We start from the raw sequence: 20977 nt of genomic DNA on the forward strand, positions 1-20977 counted from the left end.
TTGAGATGCACCTTTGGATGCATGACAAGGTATGGCTGGCCTTGCTGGCTGTGGTCTGGCATTGGCAGCTCATGTTCATCTTGGAGTCGATAATGACTCCAAGATCCCTTTCTGCCTCTGTGCTTTCAAGAAGGGAACTCCCCAGCCTGTATGTATGCTGTGGATTCCTTCTCCCAAGGTATAGCACCCTGCATTTGTCTACATTGAACCCCATCCTATTCTCGTCTGCCCACGTTTGTAGTCTGTCTAAATCTATTTGCAGCCTCTCTCTCCCTTCAAGTGTGTCTACCTTGCCCCCCATCTTAGTGTCATCAGCAAACTTGGACAGCGTGCTTTCCACCCCCTCGTCCAAGTCGCTGATGAAGATGTTAAAAAGCGCGGACCCAAGGACCGAGCCCTGGGGTACCCCACTGCTCACATCTTGCCAGGTTGAGTACTACCCATCCACCACTACTGTCTGGGTGCACCCCATCAGCCAATTTTTTACCCATCCAACTGTGTAGGCATCAATGCCACAGTCACTTAATTTATTGATAAGGATGGGGTGAGAGACAGTGACAAAGGCCTTCTTAAAGTCTAGAAAGACTATGTCCACAGTGACACCATCATCCAAGGAATTAGTTACTTGGTCATAAAAGGCAATCAGGTTGGTCAGGCAGGACCTGCCTTTGATGAACCCATGCTGATTGCCCCCGAGCATGATCTCCCCTGCAGGCCTCCCACAGATGTGCTCCTTGATGATCTCTCCAAGATCTTCCCGAGCACCGAGGTGAGGCTTACAAGCCTATAGTTACTTGGGTCCTCCGTACTCCCCTTCTTGAAAATTGGGACCACACTAATAAGTTTCCAATCCCCCAGCACCTGGCCAGATGATCATGAATGCTTATACAGGATGGTGGAGGACTGTGAATTGCTCATTTTATCTCGGTGTAATTTTATTTCAGCCAGAAGTTAAGGTAACTTGAGCTAGGTAGCACGGTTCAAAGATAATCCTTGCCCAAAGTGGCATAACTTTAAGATGCTTATTGGCCACTTAGCATTTGTTAAAAATCTTTAATGTGTTGGTGCTCACATTTTAAGTGCCCTTAATATGGTCTAATTGTAATGTGTAACCTCACCCTGAGAGAATCCACCAGGAGGTACCTCGCAAGCTATAAGCACTCCCCAAGCATGCTATCTTTGTCAGGGACATGCAGGCTGAAATCCCTGCAAAACCAGACCATAACCCGGCTGGAAGCCTTGGTGGTCAGCAGCTGTGCCGGGACACAGCCCACACAGGTGTAGCCCAAGGAAGAGATGGCAGTGGCAGAGGCTCAGCATTGTGATATCTTCCAGACATCCTGTTGATTCTTCTGCTAGCTCCTTACTTATTCTTCTTTTGTTGGTGTCAGGACCGAGGGCGGTCTAAGGCTATGGCCAGTAGCCCGGACCGTCAGGTGGGGTTTTTCCACGATGGAGTAGAGTTAGGCACGGAAGCGTATTGGTTGTATAAAGAAAGCTTTACTTACACTGCCGATGGTCACAGTGCAGGAAAGAAACTTGCTTGAGTTACAGTTGCACACAAACAAACAGAAGTGAGATCTCTTTCGAACCGAACCGAGATGAGTCGTCGATGTACGACTCCACACGCTCAACACGGGGGATACGTCAATCTTCCCACTATGACGGGGAGTGGTTAGAAGCTGATCAGGCCCCTATGTTCTCCTCCAAGACACATGTGGAGTTTGCTAGGCTCCACAGCGTGCTTAGAGTTCCCCACGAGATGGTTGTGGAGTCCTCCAACTTGGGCGGAAACTGCTCTAACCTCTTATACGGCTAGCGAGCCAATTGCTAGCTGCCACGTAGGAATAATTTAGAATTGACCAATAGTGGGACACTAATTTGCATACGTGTGGCAGGAACTCTTTTGCAGCAGGGTTTTCTCTCTGCAGCTGAGAAATCCACCGTGCAAAGAAAGCTCCGTGTGGCGGGAAAATTCCAAAGTGCTGAGGCACTAAAAATCATTGGGTTATGACAGTTGGTACTTTTTGAAAAATCCCTTCTTTTTCCTTTACGTGATTCCATCAGAAAGTGTTCAGTGAAGGAAGTATAAGGAGGAAAATGTGAAGGCAATCTCCACAGTGAACTCCCACTCAGACACCTCTGTTTGCTGGTCTTGGTGTTACTGGGTTATGACTAGGCTAGGCTTTCTGCTTAAGCATGCGTTGCCTCCTTGCTTACACTGGGATGCGTAGCTGAGAGCTCCACTGTGTTCACTCCCCTAAGCAACCATGCAAAATAGCTCCCAAACTGTAGCTACACCACAAACCAAAAATCAGGTGGGCCTTCTCACTTCCCAGCACTCACAAACCCTCTCCTCAGGCTATCACAGCTTCCTGTTCTCCTAAGCAGGAGTATCACTCAAACTCCCCTATTTGTGTTAGCTTTTTATTTCTGCTTTAGCATTTTAAGTTTCATTTTTATTAATCTAATAGTGGCAAGTCATTTTTCAAATATTTTATAGTGAGTTTTAACACAATTTATTTTCTTAAACAGCCTGAAAGGTTAAAGGAGAAAATTGTTTGTCTACTAAAATGTTCTCTCTTATTTCCAATGGTGTATCTATCTGCTTGTTCTAGCACTTTAGAAATTTAACTAGATATGGTGGACCTGGTCTTTGGCCCCCTGAAATCAAGGGCAAATTAGATCTTGACTTATATGGGAGCAGGCTCAGAGCAGGCTTTTTGTTTTCTTCCTGTTCCTGGTTATTTCACTCAAATATGAAACCTGATACTTGAACCAACACTGACATGAATGGGCCCACTGAGGAACATGTGTGCATTATGGCAACATGCACTTTTCTCAGGTATAAGAGGTGAAATTTTCAGTCAAGTGCCATAAATTAAACAGCCAAATCCAGATATGAAAGCAGTCCAGTTGCAGTGGTTCTGAGTCAACAGTTTTTCTTGGCTTTATTGGAAATGTCAGCTGCTCAGAAACTCACAACCAGGTCACTTCTTGTCTGGTATGTTCCTTTAAGAGGAACAGCAGCCCAGTCAGGGAGCTCTGCAGGCTAGGCAGGGGGCAGCAGGTGCTGGCTGCTACAGCAACAGGGCTAATGAGGCAGTCAGCAGGCACCTGCAGACAGTCAGCTGACTGGATGTAGGCAGGGCCCTGGGAGCATATAAGCCCAAGGCTGGGGCTGGCAGGGAGTATCTCCCTGGCTCCTATAGGGGAAGGAGCTCCTGCCCAGGGGAGCCACCCAGGGATTGCTGGGCTGACTGTTTGCTGCCTGTAGGAACACTGAGGCTTGGGGAGCTCACAAAGAGGCTATGCTGGGAGGTACACTGGCACAAGGGGAGAAAGAAGGTTTGCCATCTTAAAGGGACAGAGGACTGCTTTCTCTGTTGTAGTTTTTGTTACAGCCCAGGGGCTTATGATTTATGTTGTGTTTATAACTGGTGGTTTGGGATGAGGTTGGAAGGGGAGGTAAGGAGGTCTCATTAGTGCCCAGGGGGCACTTGACTGCCTTGAGCCCTGCTGGCAGCAGGCTCAAGCTACAGAGGGGCCAGGGGCCCAGTGACAGAAGGAACAAACAAAAGTAGTGCCTCAAAGCTAGGTTCAATTCAGTGGGCCTAGGCTAGAAGGCCTAGCTAGTTTAAAGGGGCAGAGGCCAAAGCCCCAACAGAGGGACAACATACCTATAACACCCATGAAGCATAGGGAGTGGTAAAGGAGAGGATTTCAAGCCATGGAATTAGCTCTTAAGGATTTGGGTGCCTTGCCAGGCCCAGCCAGGGGCTTGAGAGTAGAGAGGCCCGACCTGGGACAAGTGAGGACTACTGGGGTGCTGAGGATCTTAGTGGGGGGTGAGACTGGAACTATGAAAAGGTCCATGGGCAGCCTCCCTATTTATTTATATTTCCATCAAGGCATGGCAGGAGAGACAGGAAGGCACCCTAGGGGCAGAGCAGGGCACAGTCACAGAGCCACCAGGGGGTATCATGGCCACCCCTGGGTTGGGACCCTGACATGTTACAATAACAAATAAAGATTTTGGTGCTTAACCGTAGGCACTCAAATTTCATAATTTCAGCCATAGTGAATACCTCTCTTTGTATTCTTATTAGGTTGCCAGCTGTGTGTAAACTTACAGACCAGCTGTAAAAGACAAAGTTAAAAATGCCTGTCCATAAAACCTCTAACTCCCCCACACCCCCCCAAAAAAAAAACCAACCAAAAAACCAAACAAACCCCAGAGCTATCCATAAAAAAAATAAGGAACTAGAGCTTGATTGAAGTGTCCTACTAGAAAGAAACAGAGAGCAGAAGAATGCTACCTGGTGTCTGAGGGGGAGCACAGCACCCTGAAGGGAGCTCTTGTCAGGGATTTATAGCTGACTGGAGTCTCTGTAGCTCCGCCCCTACAGCCATGTACTGCTGGTGCTGCTGCTGTGCTCCATCTGCCTATAACACTGCTGGGTTGCAGGGAAGCAGACAGTTCTTCTTTGGCGGTCTCTGCTGGGATAGGATGGGGTAGGCTGTGAGGCCAGCAGGGATAAGGCTGGGGGGTAGGCTGGGAAGGGCAGCATAGTGCAGGGTATAGTAAGGGGCATCAGGGTATGAGGGTGAGTAGGCATAAAATAATTTCTGTAGGTGAGCTGGGTTGGCAATCCAAGAATTTTTTAATTGACAATCTGAAAACTTTTTACTGACAGCCAAACATTTTTTCTATGGTTGGTGTTAAACCCCTAAATTTGAACACAGCCTTTATCCAGGGTCTGGCAGAGGGTTAAATTTTTATTATGTAAAACATATGTAGGTAAAACACATATCAGTAAAAAAGTTTGGTTGTCAGTAAAGTTTGCCAATAGTCAGTTAAAAACAAAAAACCGAATCGTCCCAGGTTGGAAACCTGATTCTCAGTGGGTGCATCTACACATGCGCCCAACTGTGCAGTTGTTACTGTGCAGTCATTTGGTACTTGCTAAAGTTTCAGCACTAAATGTTAAAGCAAGTACTAAATGACTGTGCAGTAACTTCCATTATTGCACAGTCCCAGCAGCATGAGTCACTTCTGACCCTACTGCACAGTAGCTTGATGCTACTGTGCAGTAGTGTTGGCATCATGGTGTATGCCCACTGATGTTACATTGCCATAGCAATGAACATCACTGTAGCTCATTGCTATGGTGATGTAGCATCTCATGTTTGTGCCCAGTTAATGCCACAATGGCATTCTTATTCCTTTTGTATACTGTTTCTCTTCTAATTTTCTTTTATTTCATCTTTATTATCATCCTCTGTTATTCTGGGTTGTGTTTGCTGCATCTGCTTGTTCAGTCCCTTTGTGGCACTAGTAATTAATGATAGTGCTTCAAAATCCAAGTATATTCATAATTTCACTTTACTAGTGTTTACACTGCTGATGACTGCTGACACAGTGGGGTAGAACACCATGAATTTTGGGATATCCATGCCATGGATTACAGAGAATAAAAATGTTCTTGTTTTGTGATTATACCATTCACTTTTATAGTTATAAAGGATCTCCAGAAACACAGTGGGTGCATCTACATGAGATGTTTTCCTGCACCGTAGAGTAGTTCAATACACAGTAAGCATGTCTGTCTACATGTGCACTTGCTTACTGCACAGTAAACCTCACTAATTTTGAATAAATTTGCTACCTGCAAATGCAAGTAGCAAATTTATTTGTGATTATTTACTGTGTAGTCACGCTTGCGTAGATGCCTGACCAGAAGCAAAACTGCTCCTGGTCAGGGGGCAGGAGATTGCTCCCTGCTGCTGAGTGGGCTCGACCACTGGAGCCTGGGTGGGGGCTATGTCCCTTTGCCTCAGCAGCAGGGAGCTTGAAGCTCCCTACTCTGAGATTGCAATCATGGAATAGGGTCTGGAAGATCCTATCTCCCAGTGCCAGCTCCACCATCATGGGGCTCAGGTTGGAAGATCTTTACCTCTCCAAGTGCCAGCTCTGTGGCCACAGGGCTGGTGCTGGGAGATCCTTACCTCCCAGTGTTGGCCCCATGGTCATGGAACTGGTTCTGGGCAGTAAGGATCTATCAGTGCTGGCCTGTGCTGGGAGCTCCCTGTTGGTGGGAGGCTGCAGAGCCTGTTCCCTACCCAGGTCCATGATTGTGGAGCTGAGTGGGGAACAGACTCTCCAGCCCCTGCCCTGCAATCATGGAGCAGGGGCTGGGAACTGCCCCAGTGAGGGACATGTCGTGGAAACACACGCAGCATACTTTTGGATCAGGTCAGCAGAAGCTTTTATTCAAAAGAAACTACAGCTGTAGGGGGAGTTCCAAAGTGACATGGATTTCCCAAGCACTTGGAAGGGGTCCCCCCCCAAGAGCAAAATCAGGAGGCTTATATACTTTTTAACAGTCGCTTACAACTCACGTGATCATATAGTGAAATTAGCATGAAAAGCGGCTATAATATTACTTCATTATTTCTTTGCTGTAATCAGGATGGGAACTAATGGGGGAGGCGAGGTTAGTTCACAAACCTCCTTCTTGCACCTGGAAATCTACTTTGTACATACTTTTTGCTACCTTCAAGGCCGCGGTGAGCAAAGCAGTTGCAGAGGAGTTACAAAGAACAAACACTTGCCCTTATCTGTTCTACTGTACAGAGCCAGCAATTCTCCACAAAGCGGTTATGTCATCTTATAACTAAAATAATCAAAGTTTAAGGCATATATTTTTTCTGATTCCACAGCCCCCGCTCTTTGAGACTATTTAGTCTCACTTTAGCCTTAAATTTCCATTCTCATGAGCCCCTCTATTTTATCATATGTTTTCTTTTAATCTGCTCACACTTTTGTAACACCATTATTCTAGACTCTGCTGTGGGTTTTCTTGCCTTGCTAAAGCTTCTCCTGCTGGCTTTCACGCAGCAGAGGATCAGTTGCACTAAGACATAAAACATTATTAGAACTATCAAGACAAACAATATTCTATACAGGATTTTCTTGCCAAGGGCCCCGAAATCTGGGAGCCAGGAGGTTAGCCAAGACCACATTTCTTTTAGACCCCAGTCAGTATTTTCTGAGGCCACTTGATGTAAGACCGTTAACTGATTTCGGATTTTGCGAATGTCAGTTTCAATTCGCATGTCCTGATTGACATAGACACAACAGGTGGAGTTTACTAAGGCACATACTCCTCCCTGGGATACCAATAGGTAATCTAGGGCTATGCGGTGTTGTATAGTTACTTGTGAGATCTGGGAGATCTCTTTTTGCAGAGCCTGAATTGCATCCGCAGTGGCATTTCCCATAGCTGCCATTGTGGTTGAAATGTTAATTATGGCTAGTTCCAATTCTCTTACTCCAAGCCACGGTATGAAGGTTTTCACAAATTGATGGAACCCTGTGTTTCTGGTAGCTAAGGGGTTAACCGCCTTTTTCATGTGATGGTTGAAATTTTTTACTTGTTCCAGATATATTGCAGTATGCATTTCGAAACTAGGGATAACACGTCCAAGAGCGCATGCCCCCACCCAATTCCAGGGCAAGATTTTATGAGCCCTGTTTCCGCAGAGCCAGTAAAGGCCTGGGGCAGAAAGGGTACTCAAATCTCGACAGGTGTTGTGCCATATCCGGCACTTTCGATTGATATGCATTGTATAGGACGGACCACGTTCAGCTGCTATCCTGCTGGACCGAGATATATTACAAGAAGTAAAATTGGAGTCAATGTAAAATTCCGATCTGTTTGCAATGAGAGCAACATGAGGTTCCTTAGAAAAGTTGTAGACCATGAATCCTGTACAATTGAGAGAGGGTACGTTACCCAACAGGATTTCACTGGTGCTACTAGGGCTATAATCTAGAGTAGTTAGGCAATGAGGGTAGTGTCCTACAGGTGTGGCTTTATTATAAGCTCCGGTGTTGTTGGATCTGTAACAGAAAGGCGCCTCTACTCTTGGGGAGATTATCCAGTTAGCAGGGGCGGCCCTCCATTTTTTAGGAGCGGACTGATGGGCAGCTAACGAGTAGTGTCTAACGAAGCCGCCGTTTATTGTTCCCCATTGCTGGAGGGATATTGGTACTCCGATCATTGGGATTCCTTGGTGTAGGTGTGCTGGGCTGTGAGAGCATATCCAGCAGTCACTTCTATTTTCAGCTTGAGCCACCGTACGGGAGATCTGCAAATACAAATTTTTTTCCCACCCCCCTTGGGTGATAATGAGATGCCCAAGTGTGATATATAAGGATAGCAATGCCATTTTTAGATACAGGAGGGACAAAGAATCCTAACAACAAACATAACCAGCACCAGTAAGAAAAAGAACGCTACCAGCCAAACCCAGGATGGCAGCCAAAGTCTTTCTTCGTCCTCTGGGCTCAAGTTACCTAATGGACTGATAATGTCGGCTCTTGGTCTTGATCGAGGTGGTGATCTTCCGAATGGGAGCATTCACTTTCTTCGAGGCCAAAGATGATATCTTCGTTCTTCAACTGATGAATCCGGCTGGGCTGAGGTGTTGGGTTCAGGGGAGAGGTTACTAGCACTTGCACCCTGATGCTCCTCACTTGCCTGAGTGAGGTCCTGAGGGTCTTTGTCCTTGGCCTCAGGGAAAGATCCCAACCTTGGTTGGAATACAGCTGCTTCGGGGTCCAATGGAGGTGATGCCTTTTTGTAGTGCGAGGCGTGAGTTCACGTTTGGTGACCTTGGCAACGAACAGCAGAATTAGTGGTCAGAAGTACCTGGAAAGGTCCTTTCCATCTGGGTTGAAGTGCGTTTTTCCATTGATAGACCTTTACGTAGATCCAATCCCCTGGTTCGAGGTTGTGACAGGGAACATCCGGTGGTTGAGGTAAGGCTTCTTGGACCTGTGAATGAACAGACCTGGCATACTTCATTAATGCCTTGCAATAATTTAGTACAGTTTCATCAGTTAATTGTAGGTCTGTTTGGTGAGGGGCAACAGGTGGTGTAGCTGGCATCCTCATGGGTCGTGCCATGAGTATTTCATAAGGGGTTAGGCCATGTTTTCTGTTAACAGTGTTTCTAATGTGCATAAGAGCAATGGGCAGTGCATCAGGCCATTTGAGGCCTGTTTCAGCACAAATCTTTGAAATGAGCGTTTTTAAATCAGAGTTTTTACGTTCTACAGCACCACTTGATTGTGGATGATAACTACAGTGTAGGTGTTGCTGTATGTTGAGTGCTTGGCAGATGTTTTTTACTATCTGTCCTGTGAAATGGGTGCCGCGGTCACTATCTATTGTGAGGGGCAATCCAAATCTAGGGATGAATTCTTTGAGCAATTTCTTTGCTACAGTGATGGAATCAGCATGTACGCATGGGTAGGCTTCCACCCATCCAGAGAACACATCAATAATAACAAGAATGTACTCATAAGAACAGCACTTAGTTAGCTGCACGAAATCAATTTGCAGATTTACAAACGGTCCCCATGGAGGGGGATGGGCTGCGGGTGTCGTTTTTACCCGTTGCCCAATGTTGTGAGCTAAGCAGATGGGACAGGAGCTACAGTACTGTTGTGCCATGGAAGGAAAATTTGGGGCAAACCAGTTTCTTTGTACTGTAGCAATCATCCCCCCTTTGCTCGTATGGGCCACAGAGTGGGTTAAACGAGCAAGATGTGGCAAAAGCTCTCTAGGTGCCACCAGGCAGCCGTCCGGGGAGCGCCAGAGAGAGTCGGGGTGCAGTGAACATCCTGCACGCAGCCAGTCATTTATTTCCTTTTTTGGGGCCTGATTTTGAAGAAGGGCCAGACTTGAAAGGCTAGCCAAAGGAGACTGGTCTGCTGAAAAACAAATAAAAACAGAGTTAGGAGCCTGTGGGCCAGAAAGGGCCGCATTTCTGGCAGAACGGTCTGCCAGATCATTTCCTCGTGTGACATCATCAAAGGGTTTCTCATGAGCTTTACATTTAACAATAGCAATAGCAAGAGGCAATTGAACAGCTTCTAAGAGCGCTTTTACATAACAACCATGACTGATTTGGGTCCCTGATGAAGTGAGGAACCCTCTTTGTTTCCAGAATTGTCCAAAATCATGAACAACACCAAAAGCATACTTAGAGTCAGTATAAATGGTTGTGGTTTGATTTTTTGCAAGAATGCAAGCACGTGTTAAAGCAATGAGTTCAGCAACTTGAGCAGAACGAGCTTGGGGTAAAGAATAGGCTTCCAAAACAGCATATTGAGTGCATACTGCATATCCCGCAACTAATTTGCCTGCATCATTTCTAAGACAGGAACCATCAACAAACAAAACAAGGTCAGAGTTCGGGATAGGAATGTCCTTGAGGTCAGTTCGAGGGGTTAACAATTGAGTTGTGATAGACAGGCAATCATGAGGCTCACCATCAGAGGCAATAGGCAGAAGTGACGCAGGATTTAGAATTGAACAGCGATTTAAGGTTACATTTGTAGCTGACAGTAGAAGTTTCTCATATTTAGTAAGACGGGAATTGGAAATGTGCTGAGTTTTGTCCTTGAGCAGAAGGGCCATCACAGCATGTGGAACTGCAACAGTTAAAGTGTGTCCCAAAACTAGAGAATCTGCCTTTTCAACCAACAAGGCAGCAGCTGCAACTGAACGGAGACAAGGAGGAAGTCCCGCAGCTACGGGATCAAGGGCAGAGCTGTAATATGTAATTGGGCAATGTTTTTTATCATGCAGCTGAGTGAGTACTCCTCAAGCGATTCCTTTCCGTTTATGACAAAACAAGGTAAAGGGTTTTTTATAATTAGGAAGTCCAAGAGCGGGAGCAAGAGTGAGGGCTTGCTTAAGGGCCACAAATGCTTGTTCGGCTTCAGGAGTCCAAGGGAGGGGTTCCAGGGTGGTATCATGAGTGAATGCTTGCAAGTGTTTTGCAAAAGCAGCATAACCCAGGATCCACTGTCTATAATAACCCGTTGCACCTAAGAATCCCCTCATCTGTTTTCTAGTCATAGGTTTGGGAATGTTGAGGATAGCTTCAACTCTATTAGGGGAAAGGTGTCGTTTTCCTGCTGAGATATCATGTCCTAAATAATGTATCTTAGACTTGTAGAGCTGCAATTTAGATTTTGAGGCCTTGTGGCCTTTCTGAGCTAAAGCTGTGAGGATTGTCAAAGTATCTTGTTTATAGGCTTCCAAAGTGGGTGAGGCTAACAATAGATCATCAACGTACTGAACAAGGGTGGACCCCCCTTTGAACATGATAGGACCTAAATCCTTTTTTAGGATCTGGGAAAACAGGGTTGGGGACTCTGTATATCCCTGAGGGAGTCTTGTCCAGGTATATTGAAATCCCTGATAAGTAAATGCAAACAGACACTGGCTATCCTTATGAACGGGGATAGAGAAAAAAGCAGAACAAAGATCCACTACTGTGAAATATGTAGCATCTGAAGGGATACAGGAAAGAATAGTGGCAGGGTTAGGGACCACGGGGAAAGCGGGTAACACAGCGGCATTTACAGCTCGAAGATCTTGCACAAAGCGATACGTATCTTTACCAGGTTTTTTGACAGGTAGGATAGGTGTGTTGCAAGGGGAGCGTATTGGAACAATAATCCCTTGCTCAAGGAGTGAGGAAACGACAGGCTTGATCCCTTCCTCAGCTTCCTTTGAGATGGGGTACTGTGGGACACGAGGAAGTGGCTTGGCAGGGTTCAGGATGATACGCACTGGTTCAGCACTCAGCATGTGCCCCACTTCATTCGCATGGGTGGACCACAGCTGTGGAGGTACTCGTGCCAACAGTTCCTCTTGCAAGAAGGAAGTGTCAGAATCAGAGTACTCCTGGGTTAGCAAAGCCACAAGCTCGGTTTCCCTATGTTCCGGTACCTCAAGGTAAACACCATCTGGGCTACAATAAATCATGCATCCCAGTTTACACACAGCAAATCCTTACCAAGAAGGTTGACAGGTGCACAGGGGCTAAGAAGAAAGGCATGATTTTTAGACAAAGGGCCAATAGAGATGGAGACAGGTTCAGAGACGGGATGTGGGATAGGTTGTCCGCCTATACCGACAGCATTTACAGTTTCAGGAGAATAAGGTAGAAAAGGAAACTCAGAAGCCTTTAGTGTGGAGCGGGACGCTCCAGTGTCGACAAGACAGGAGACAGGTTTACCAGAAATAAGGCATTCAACAAACGGACCAGATTGGTCAGTAGCAAGCAAAGGAGCAATGATATCACTGTCCCTCAGGCTGTCCTATTCAACACTGGGAAAATTGACAGGAAGTGGAGGTGGGGGCTGGGGTCTGGGTCCTTGGCGGGGGCGGTTGGGGCATTCTGATTTCCAATGTCCTTCTTGCTTGCAATAATGACATTGGTTCCCATAGCCTGGGTTTTGTGGGCTCAAGGATCTATCTCTTCCCCTGAATCTATCCGGGCCTCCCCTTCCCCGTCCTCGTCCCCTTCCTCTACCTGGACCCTGCAACTGAGAAATCTGTAAGGCCATTAACTTAAACTCGGCACTGTCTTTAGACCGTTCCAATTTGTTATGAAAATGGTTAGCCGCAGCAAGGACTTCGGTCAAATCTTTAGTTTCCCAGCCAATAATTACTGTTTGAATTTTTTTAGCAATTTTAGGGTTAAGTCCCTGGACGAATGCTGCCACTATTGCTTGTTTAGCATTTCCGACTGGGTTATCCATTCCTGAGTATCGTTCAAATGCCTGTTTGAGGCGTTCTAAATAGTCACTGGGGTGTTCATTTTTGTTTTGTTTACAGGTATTTATTTTGGTCCAGTCTGCCTTTTTTGGGCAAATTGTGAGAACTGCCTGAACCAAAGCATTTCTCTTGTTAATAAAGTCTTGGCCAATCCCTGGGTTTTGATCTTGCCAAGTACAGGCAGCGTACAGACGTAGCATAGTCTCCTTGGGCAAAATGGATCGCATGAGCTGATTAATGTCAGCCCATGTTGGATTATAACAATTTATAACAGTCTGCAATTCTTCCTGAAATTTTTTTGGGTCTTCCCTGATTTTTGGGAACTTTTGAGTTAAATTGTAGAGATCACCTGGAGTCCAGGGTGCATGCACAGTTACTATATTTTGTCCATCGGTGCCAATGCCTAGCATTTGTCTTAGGGGGTAAACTTGTGCAGTTCGGGATCTCAGATTGATGGGAGATCTTTCCATGCCTATTCCCATTCTTCTAAATACACCTGTGGTGGGTTGTGACCCAGGAGTAAATTGCCACACTGGTGATGATTGAGTGGCAGATATGGTGGATGAGTCCGGACCATTAAGCTCCGTGGATGGATTTACTGAAGGAGCTTCAGCTAATGGGTCACTAGCCTGGGCTGCAGCCTGATGTTGAACCGGTTGTTGCTGATGTGGGAGTCCCAGGAGAGCAGGGTTCGAACAAAGGTCAAGGATATCCTCTGCTGGCTCCGGTGGTGGGGGCGCCCCGGGCAATGCTGGATACATCGGAGTGGTGGCCAGCGTGTAATTTCGGGGAGCAGCCAATTTCTCCCGAACAGCTTTTAACTGCTGTTTTAATTTTTCTTGAGAGTCTTTTAGGCTCCTAGTTTGAGATTCTGTCCGCCTTTTGGTCATTTCATCATACCAATAAAAGAACGCGTCCCACTGGTTTTGTGGTGTTTTGGATCCACGGGACTCTAAAGCCCCTCTCAAGTGCACTATTTTATCCTGATCAAATGTTCCTTCCTGTGGAAAATGCTTTACAGGATCATCCATAGTATACCAGTTCCACTTATCCAGGTACTTGCAAGTCTTGGGAGAATAGTGTGTGTACATAAAGTACGCCGGAGTCCCCTTAGAGGGGACAGGAACTTGTTTAGACTGACTTGTTCCCATTTTCAGTCACACAGGGAGACGTAGGAGAGGCTTATTTAGGATGTCCGGGCCGCTCAGTGCCTTGCCCCGCGGTTTTTCACTGCCCAGACAAAAGGCTTCTGACCCGACACCGGCTCATAAAATGGAAATGGGGAGGGAAACACTAGAGGGATCCTTTCACTTCTGCTCTCGGCAGAAGCTACTGGGACAAGGGGTTTGGAAAAGACAAAATCACTCAGACACCCTGTCCACTGGGTCACGAGGTTCCAGTTGGGCCCCCTTGCTTTCAAAACTGCCCTGTCAGGCAGATTTGGGGCGGCTGAACCCAACCGTAGTCTCAGTCCTGGTCAGTGGGTCATATTTTTAAATACACACACATGCACATTTATTCAGTCAGCCAGACCTCCTACCCCTTAGTTAATTAACTACAAGCCCGATTTGCTGTTGGATGAAGATGCCTCAAACATTTTTTCCCTAAATAAAACGTACGTTACCAGACACAAAATGGGATCCTTTATCAGACAGAAAATTTTATCCGGCAGTAAGGTTCAGTCTGACCTGTTTTAACAAGGTTCAGATCCAGTTACCACGGCCAAGTTGGGAGCCTACAGGCAGTCCTCCTCCGAAACCCCAATAGAGATTTTGAATTGGGTCTCTTACCTCTCAAGTTTGGTGCCTCGGGGTTCGGGGGGGGGGCAGCCTGCGGTCCTCCTTCCTCAGCCTGTGTTCTGGATCCAAGTCACGGCACCAGGAATTGTCGTGGAAACACACACAGAGTACTTTTGGGTCAGGTCAGCAGAAGCTTTTATTCAAAAGAAACTACAGCTGTAGGGGGAGTTCCAAAGTGACATGGATTTCCCAAGCACTTGGAAGGGGTCCCCCCTCAAGAGCAAAATCAGGAGGCTTATATACTTTTTAACAGTCGCTTACAACTCACATGATCATATAGTAAAATTAGCATGAAAAGCAGCTATAATATTACTTCATTATTTCTTTGCTGTAATCAGGATGGAAACTAATGGGGGAGGCGAGGTTAGTTCACAAACCTCCTTCTTGCACCTGGAAATCTACTTTGTACATACTTTTTGCTACCTTCAAGGCCGTGGTGAGCGAAGCAGTTGCAGAGGAGTTACAAAAAACAAACACTTGCCCTTATCTGTTCTACTGTACAGAGCCAGCAATTCTCCACAAAGCGGTTATGTCATCTTATAACTAAAATAATCAAAGTTTAAGGCATATATTTTTTTCTGATTCCACAGCCAGGTCCCAGCTCCATGCTCCGATCAGGTGATTGATGCATGGGGCTTGGAAAGAGCTGTAGGGGTGGGGTAGGTACTAGCTCCCTGTGCCAATCTGCTGGTGGGACAGCTAGCAGTGAGCTAGCTACCAGATGCCCCACTGGTGGATGGGGCAGGGGGCTGGGACCTGCCCCTCCCCTGTAGCTTTTTCCAAATACCCTGCCCCCAGTCAGGTAGCTGGGGCCAGGAGCTCCCTGCTGCCCAGGCAGGGGGACATCATCCCTGCCCGGGCAGCAGGCAAGCCCCAGGGGCAGGGAGCAATGTCCCAGCCCAACCAGGAGGCAGCTGTCTCCTGGCCTGGTGTTCCCTGTCAGTCCCTAGGCTAGTTCTCAGGGAGAAGCCTAGAGCTTCCCCTGGTGGTGGCAGGGGTCCATTGCAGGGCCCCAGGAAGCAGGAGCAGTTTGCTGCCATTAGCAACAAATCTGCTCCCACTTCTCTGCACATGTAGATACCTACATCTAGACACACACCCACTGTTAACAGAAAAACACTAGTCTGCCTATCAAGTACAGGTTTGTCAGTTCCATTCTATTTGGGGCTCAACATGCCCTCATCCCTGCAGGATACGAATACATTCTCTTTATACTTAAGAAAAAGTAGGTAACATAGTGCATGTGCGGCAAAAAAGCAAAATTGTACCTCTCATGACATCAGAAGCATAATAATAATAATTTTGTGCTCAGATTTTTATACTGTGACTTATTTGGCCATGTCCACACAAGCATGGAAGTTTGCTTCCCTGGAGACAAGAAGCAGTTGCACACCTTGTCTCTGGGGAACGCCTGTGCCACACAACCCCTGGCATGTAGCAGGTTACCCCAGGTGAGGTAGGGGAGGCTGGGGCCAGCAGTGGGCTAGCCCCAGCAGACTTACCTGGGATCCTAGGGGCCTCCTGGGGTTGCAGCAGAGATCCTGGTGCTTGGAACCTGGCTGGCAGCTGGAGTGTGGCTCTGGCTGGTCAGGCTCTGATTTTGCATGGCATGTGCTGTCCCTGTGTGCACTAGCCCACTTTTATTTATTTATTTTTTTTGTGCAAGTTATTTTGACCCTGGGATCTCATGGGATCAACCCCCACCCCTACTCTTCCACCTTGCAGTGCGGAGAATACCTGAATGTTCAGTATGTGGCACCACAGATGTGTTTGTGGTATCACATACTGCATGGCTGCACTCATTTGGGTATGGCTGTGACCACTGAGTGCATTTCAGATGTGTCTCTTTATGAACATTCCAGGGAAGTGTCTCATTGAACTTGAGGAAGGCCTTTGACTTGTTTTACCTTGAAAGCCTCATGGGACACCTAGGGGACTATGGGCTGAACAATTCAATGGTCAGGTGAATGGGAAACTGGCTGTGAGGTTGGACTCAGAGAGTACTAATAGACGGGTCTGTGTCAACCTGGCAGAAGATAGCCAGGGGGGTCCCCCAGGGTTCAGTGCCTGAACAAGTGCTTTTCAACATCTACATCAGTGATCTGGATGTGGGGGTGAAAAGTGCACTGGCAAAGTTTGCTGATGACACTAAGCTTTGGGGAAGTGCAGCCATGCATCAGGCTAGGCTGATAATCCAGGCAGACCTAGATGGGTTAGTTAGTTGGTTGGACCAGAACCAGATGCTGTTCAACACTGAGAAGTGTAAAGGGCTCCATCTGGGGAGGAAAAATCCACAACAAACTTACAGGCTCAGTGGTGCTATGCCAGCTAGTACCATGTCCAAAAGGGACCTGAGGGGTCATAATTGACCATAAAATGAATATGAGCCACCAGTGTGATGCTACAGTTAGCAGAGCAAACAATATGCTGGCATGCATCAACCGATGCATCTCAAGCAAAACTAAGGAAGTTATTCTCCTGCTCTACTCAGCATTGGTGAGGCTGCAGCTCAGCTGGAGTACTGCATCCAGTTCTGGGTGCCACACTTCAAGAAGGATGTGAAGAAGTTTGAGCGAGTCCAGAGAAGAGCCACTCATGTGATTAAAGGCCTGAAGAGCAAGCCATATGAGGGAAGGCTGACAGATTTTGGATTGTTCAGCCTAGAAAATTTAAGATTTGGGGAGGATTTGGTGGCATCTTACAAATATATCAGGGGATAGGAGAACAGCTATTCACCAAAGCACCGCATGGAAAAACCAGGAGCAACAGTCAAACTCCTACAAGAAGGTTTCAGACCGGATATAAGGAAAAACATCTTTATGGTTCATGTGACCAGATTCTGGAATAGACTCCCAGTGGTGTGGTGCAGGCACCTACCCTGGAGATTGTTAAAAGGAGACTGGACAGGGGACATGTTGCTGGAGTTATTTGACTCCAGCTGTCTTTCCCACCCAGAGCAGGGGGGTTGGACCCGAAGATCTCATGAGGTCCCTTCCAGCCCTAAACTTCCTTGAATCAAAAGTTTATCTTTTGTCTTACAGTTTTTCCATTGTTCAGAAAGGGACACTCCATGTTACCTTGTCTGACTGACTCTCAAAACGTTCAATGCAATTCTGAAGTATACTCTTGTGCTTGCTTTTCCCACTGGTATAAAGAAGGAGGCCACATGTAATAGAATATATTTAGCTACTTACACAGAATGAATATTTCTCCCTCACCTTTCCCTCTGCTTGGTCACTGTGGCAGAGCAGCTTTTGGGGTGCTCGCCACTTTAGGGCTCTCACAGGCTCTGAGGGGAGCCTGCTTGGAGGAGCAGCAGGGGAAACATCCCCCATGTACCCTTTTAAAGGGGGAAGGTGTGGTTCACCCAGCTGGTCAGGCTACTGTTCCTGGCCAATGTACCACTGTGGCAAAGTGGGGCTCCCTACCTAGCCACAGTGCTAGGTTCCCCACTTTGCCACAGTCACCCCAAGCTCTATCCAGTACATTTGCATTTCAAGGATTGAAATAATTGTTTTGGATTACAGTCAAGATGACTTCTATTTTTTAAATTTAATTTATTATTTATTAATTTGACTTGATTTATATGTTTCCCTTCCCAACAAAGGCTCAGGGCAGCTTGCAGCAAAAGGACAGGATAACTTATCAAAACAGAATAAACAAGAGAACAAAGCAACTTAAAAGGGAAACTACTGTATCAACATGAAACAGAAACCCCTTAACCAATATCTCAGCCTAGCTTTGCTTGCTAAACATCTACCCAAATTGGAAGGTTCTGAAACTTGTCCATGCTCAACTCTGGTGGAGGAAGGGAGGAGCTAAGTAGAGACTGTTGAGAATGACCTCATATGTATTTTTGCCAAGTGTACAAAACAGGATATGATATTAGGGATAGTGGTGGGGCATAAGGGAGAAGGTAGTCCCTTAGATATGTAGGGTTCAGATAATTTAGGGTCTTGTTGGTCAAAACCAGCACCTTGAATTGTGTCTGGAAAGCTATTGGGAGCCAGTGCAGACTCTAGCTCCGGGTTACACACCCTTATCAGAAGGCAGGCTGCTGTGTTCTGTACCATTTGCTGTCTTCAGTGTTGGGCTCTGTTCTTAGGTCTTGTTAAATATGTTTTAGGCTTCTAACAAATGTTCACTTAAAGGTGCAATGGGATCTGATTCCCGATTCCAACAATTCCACTTGCCAGGCCACACATTCATGGCAGGAGGCACAATTGTGGGATAAGGGATCAAATCCCACTTGTATTATATTGCTGGTGTAGGGAGAGAATGGAATCATGATCCCGGGCTCTTGCTGCCCTGGCAAGTGATTTTCTGAGCGTCAAGGGCCCACAGCTGGTTGCCCTTCAAGGTTCCAGTGCTGGCCTCCTGTTCCATTTCTGGCATGATGGGAACCAGCCACAAAGTTACTACACAGTTTTGTGTAATAAATTGGTGGTTTATTTCCTGTTTTATCACATTAAGTAATAACCCAGCCACATGTTAATTCAATTAACTGGTTAATCACAACGTAAGTGTAACATCTGCTTGGGGCCTAAGTCAAAACAGGACTCAAAAGGAAGTCCTATCATGGCACTCTTCTACACTTTGAACTGACAGTCGCTCTGCTTCTGGATTCAGTTCAAAGTATTGTGGCACTATTTACAGAATCCTAAATGGTCAAGGCTATTTTACTTCCTCAGCTCTGACGAGTTAAGTGGTTTCTCTGTCTTGGGGAAAACTATTTTAACCAGAGGCAGTAGCAGCTATGTTTGCTAGGAACATTACAGATTTCAGATTTTTCTACCTTTTGTTTAAGTAAAGAGGGTTTATTCATCCATAGAAGCTAATAATATCATTTCCTTAAGCCTAACAGGAAATGAACCTATTGCTTTGTATAGTGGAATCAATTACTCTATCCACAAAATTGCACAAAGAACAAAAAACCATCCAGGCATCCAGTTAGACAAAGGGTATCCCTCATTACCATGTTTATAGCAGATTTTATAAGAGGCCCGCTGAGTTTAAAGTATATCTCAAATCATCCCAATTTATACTTTGATTCTGAAATGCCTGAACATTCAAGAAATTATTAAAAACAAAACAAAACGAAGCAGCCAAATGTTATATTCAAGGAAGGCAGAAGAAACAACTGGGTTTTTCTTTTCACATTTGAGTGTGTGCTTTTTTTAAAATTAGTACATTTAATGGAAATGATATTATATGATATATAGCAAAGAGCAACAAGCAAAACATATTGGAAAGCATAGCAGCAAAAACTCCAGGACAAAACAGCACCATATTTTTGAAGAATTGGGATTAGAATTGTGGTTTGGGACCATTGCTATAAATTACAGATGTAACCAGCTGGAATAGTCTAGACAATGCCTATGACATTCATAACATTTAGTTTTGTAAACGCAGTACTAATACTCTTCCTTAGGAAATGTGAGTAACTTTGATTGTGCAGCCCTCCATTCTAGAGATTATCGAGTTCATAGCTAGGCTTTTTTTCCTTTGAGGTTTCAGTTTACCACTCATGAAATGCAGCTTGATAATGTACAAGGTATAGGTAAATGGTTAACTGTTTTTATTGGATGCATACATGCCTATTATTATTATTATTATTATTATTATTATACATTTTGGTTTTGTAAGCAGGCAATTATATCTATTAGATCAACACTCCATAATCTGGAGTATAGGCAGAAGGGAAAAACACTTACAGTCCATCATCACAGACCCATAATGGCCTGGCCTTATTTGTAGCAGGCTGTAAAATGGCAATGCTCCAGCAAGCTATAAACACGTAAACCAGAATTATGATATGGTCCTATGGTCTCTTCTACCCTGAACCTTGTGTTCCTCATTTGAGGAAAACATTTCTTGCAGGGATCAGACAATCACTTGCAATGATTGTTTTTGTTGTTAATTTTATTCTGTGATAGCACGTATGAGTCAAGTAGGGATGCAGCTACTTTGTGCTAGGCCATATACAAATATATGATGAAAAGATGGTGCTTTCCTCAAAGAGCTTACAGTATGGGGGAAAAGATAGAACTCTAAATTGAAGATTCAGAAAATCTTGCATCAAGAAGGAAATGTTACTTTTAATGGGTTTTGAACTATATCAACCTTTTGAACTTACCTGTAACAATGTGCTATGGCAACATAGCATCCACAGGTACATACATGACCAGCAGCTACTTTGCCATAGCAGCACACTCCCCCCATTATAGCATTCCACTAAGGCAAAGTAGCTGTTAAAAATAATCATGCACTGTGCATATGCACAATATGGGTGGTTACTGTGCCAAAAGGAAGTACTAAAGCATGGTGCAGTAACAACATCACCATAGGGGAATGTGTAGACATGCTCTGTCTTACCTATGATAAATGCTTAACACTTTGTACCTTTACAAAAGGACTTACAGACCATGGAGTGTTCAATTGTATTTTCAGAATGATTGATTTTGATTCAAGTCTCCCAGCGTTTGGAGCAAGAACAAACAGTAAATCAAACCTCTGTCTCTTCTTTTTTAA

The 20977-nt window shown here is 45.5% G+C and overlaps 1 long non-coding RNA gene across 1 annotated transcript in view; it reads left to right on the plus strand.

Moving 5' to 3' along the window:
* Window positions 1–20977, plus strand: part of LOC132250029 (uncharacterized) — a 69951-nt gene that overhangs the window by 22848 nt on the left and 26126 nt on the right. The gene's annotated exons all lie outside the window — the stretch shown is intronic.

The sequence above is a fragment of the Alligator mississippiensis genome, chromosome 1 (assembly GCF_030867095.1).
Source record: "Alligator mississippiensis isolate rAllMis1 chromosome 1, rAllMis1, whole genome shotgun sequence".
Taxonomy (NCBI): Eukaryota; Metazoa; Chordata; order Crocodylia; family Alligatoridae; genus Alligator; species Alligator mississippiensis.